Genomic DNA, 3,854 nt, shown 5'->3' on the forward strand with positions numbered 1-3,854 from the left:
AACCTGAAAACGGAACACAGAATAGACTAACCTGGGAACCAGCTTTCCTGGGGACTGGAGCCCAGGATCTTGTACAGGGCCTCTGCATAAGGAGAAAACAAGGGTTCAATCTCCGGCCTCTCATTACAGAGAGTCCTGTGCAGATCCTGCAGGTTCCGCAGTAGGTGGAAACAGCTTTTCCAGCTCTTCTTCAGGCCCCGATGATAGAGGCGCTGACAAAGAAACTTGGTCTTCTTGTGCATCTTCCTGCCTGTGTGGCCCACTTCCTGTTCAACTACTTCCCACTCATGCAGGAAGACCCTGATTTCAGAGTCAGTCCATGAGCTACGGGAATGACCTGCAAGGGACAGAGGGCTGTGATGAATGCCTTTGACACCATGCATATGCACATCTGAACTCATGTTAGGGACTCTTTCTGCACACTGACAAGCCAGAAGTGGCCTTGTTCAGTTACCAAGGGATTAGGAGCAGTTGCTTGCAAACTCAGGATTACTACCTGCCCTGCTCTTAACAGCGTGGAGCACACTCACTTACAGGTAAGTGTAGGTATATTCAGTTGTAGAAAATATATTACAGAATAGAAATGTCTGTCACAGGACATGTGCTACCTAGGGACATTGCCCCCAGCTGGACTCATGCCTCCTCCCTCCCAGGGTGGCACTAATAGTCTCCAAAATTCAGAGTCTCTTGAAAGGACAGAAACCTGGGAAAACAGAATACAAATCGGTCCTTGACACAGCTGTCCACATCTGAGGTCTCTTATAAGCCTATACGTCTCAGAAGAAACAAATACCATAGAAGACTTGGTTTTAAACTCAGAGTTGCCTCTGAATGCCTGAGGGCCTTTGTTCTGCCCTCCTCCCACTCCATCCACATTGGATTCTCGGTGTTTCTCAGTTTTTTCACCTTAGTTGATTCTCTCTGGTCAGAAATGAATAAAGAATATATTAAAACTATTATCATGCAGCGAGAATCTCTGCCTCAGCTGTAAGCAGATTCCGGAACCAGCTTCTTGCTGCAGTGCAGACAACGGACTCTTCCTTCCTGATCTGCAGATGCTGGTTCATTCTCACCTAAGGAAACCTTGGTGGTGAAGTGTAACCAGGGCAAACATCCGTGAATATTGGAGGAGCTCCCTGTTGGAGTGAAAGGCAAAAAACTGAAGCCCTTCTCCTTTGAGAAGACCCCAATCCCCTCCCTGTTAAGAGACCTCAAACACTCCCTCCATTTCTCTTTCTTCCCAAATTCTTTCTATTCTCCTAGTACTATAAACACATAGCAATATCTCCTCATAAATCTCAGCTTTGCCTCAAGTATATTTAGGTATCAGACGAGGTCTATGAACAAATAAAAAAGAAAAAGATGAGACACATGCTTGGCATGTCACTGCAATGCCAGCTCTTTCCTTAGAGGTAGAGGCAGGTTCAGCCTTCCATGAGGCTTGCTGTGAGTGCCAAATGAGTTCCTAGTCACATGGAGAGGGCATGCCAGAGACACACTTAGCTATAAAATTTGGAGCAGAATTGAGAACTAATACTCCAGGTTTCCTCTACAAAACACGAGTGGGCACCCGCACACACCCTTCAAATCTTCTACACGTTCCTTCCTGAGTTGTGTGTGCACCACAGAGTCTTGGAACTGGGGTTCGCTGTGTCCTGGTAGATGAGAGAGAGTCTGGAGTGTGGAGGGAGAGCTGTGTTCACTTCTCTGGACTTCTGCAAGTCTGACAGCCAGGTGCAGACCCAGTTGTTTTATAAAACTCTAGGATGTGACTGAATCCGACCCAGCCTACCTGGATGTGTAGGGTGGATCAGCAAAGGTTAACCGGGACCCTTTAATCCCATCTCAGGAGGCTGGGGCATAAGGGTGACCCAGATTTCTGGATTGTTTAGGCTACATCGCAAAACACAGTCTCAATTGAATATATCACCTGGAGTGGTAAAATTGATTTCATTAACTACTTCAAATTTCATTTTTTAAGGCCATCTCTCCATATAGCCCTGGTGATCCTGGAACTCACTATGTGCAACTGTGCAGTCTCTGGACTCTGGCTCTCCATTCTGAGTCCTGAGATTAAAGATATGGGTGACCATGGCTGGCCAAATTAATAAATTAACATACTTGCTGAATATCCTTACTTGAGCTAAACCTTGATAGAAAACTTGAGACATACAGGCTGTTTTTAGTCTTATTTTGTAACTAAGAATCATCTCTAGGACTGTAGCTAGCACATAATAGTTGGGGAATTGGTTTGTAGCAACATCTTTACCAAGCGGCACTATGAATAACAGGAAGGTGTGGTGGCAGGGGTGGGGTGGGGTTGGGGGAGACCATGGGATAACAAGAAAGCAGGGACTGTGGATAAGGTGACATTGGTGGAGCAATGGGTCCTCCTGTGATGGAGGCTACACTGAACCAACTTCCAACTGTGAGTTTGGCCACTGAACCCTGCTGTCTTTCATTTCTTCTCAGTTTTGTTCTGTTCTGTTTTGTTTCTCATAGTATTTTTAAATATTTGGGAACTTCACAACATGAACCCAGATCATACTCATTTCCCAGTTCCCCAGGGTCTGACCCCAATCACCCTTGTGACCTCTCATCACAGAAAAAAAAAAGCAAATAAGACAACAAAAAACAAAACAAAACAAAACAAACCCAGTGTGTGAACTCCATAGTCACTGGAGTGCTGAGGAGTGCCCTGTTAGCATAGCTGCATCCATTTTGATCCATCCCTGCTACTATTTCATATTGTTGCTGTAATATGCCTGACATTGAAAAATAACTTGACCCAGAGTAAGGCCATGCTGATCACATACCCTGTTATGTTCTGTATATTATGACATTTGTTAATCTTAAGAAATTCCACAAAAATTTATATAGAACCCATCAAATTAAAGGTATGAGCTGTTACGTATAAAATAGATTGAGTCAGAGTCTGCCGCTGGGTAGCCCTTCCTGCACCTATGTATGATCTCACTGTAGTTTTTAATGGGTTTTTTTTTCCTTTATAAGTCAGAAATGTTTATGGCCATAGCCTCAGCCCCAGAATTTTGAGCTATGACCCTGATCAATGTTTTAGGGTGTGCATTCAATAAGCCATTCCTGTCTGACTGAGATCGATGTTTGTACGTCTTATGGGGCAACTCATGAACCCCAACAGGAGCATGGTCAACCTCCCAGGGGCCAGAACCTTAAGAAAAACCGAGTCCTACCCACACCCCCATCAGAAGCCATCAAGTATGGAGACCTGCATTTCAGCATCCTTATCACACTATTTACGAGTTCTCCTTGATGGCTTTCTTTCTAGGCTGTTACATCCTTTGTGGTGGTGTGTAGGGGTTGCCACAGAATCTTTATATGTCCCTCTTTCTTAACTGTGACTCTGCAGTCAACTTTACAACTGCAAAAGTAGCTTCCTTGCCCTGTACAATATTGGGGTCTGGGAATCACTGTGCAAACCACTCAGACCGGCCTCAGTCAAACAGGGATGGTTTATTGAATGCACACCCCAAGACTGATCTATCAGGGCCACAAGTCGGGTGTGGGAGCTGACTACAATATTCTTTCAAGATCCTATAGAGCTTTTCAAGCCTGAGATTGACAAACATCTATGCCAAGTTATTCTACTAATTGAGAGTTAGGGATAAGGGACTTCCTTGGGAACATGTCTTTGTTGTACACTCCTCCTGCTCCCATTTGTAGGGATATTCAATTGTGACAGATGACTTGCCTTGTTTAACATTCATGTCTGAACTTGCCAAGATAAAGACAGACAGGAAAGGGCAAGTCCCAGGGCACCTTCTGCCCATCTTTCCTTATGGACCCCACTGAATTCACAAAAATGAGGCAGGAGG

This window comes from Mus pahari, chromosome 14, assembly GCF_900095145.1.
Source record: "Mus pahari chromosome 14, PAHARI_EIJ_v1.1, whole genome shotgun sequence".
NCBI lineage: Eukaryota > Metazoa > Chordata > Mammalia > Rodentia > Muridae > Mus > Mus pahari.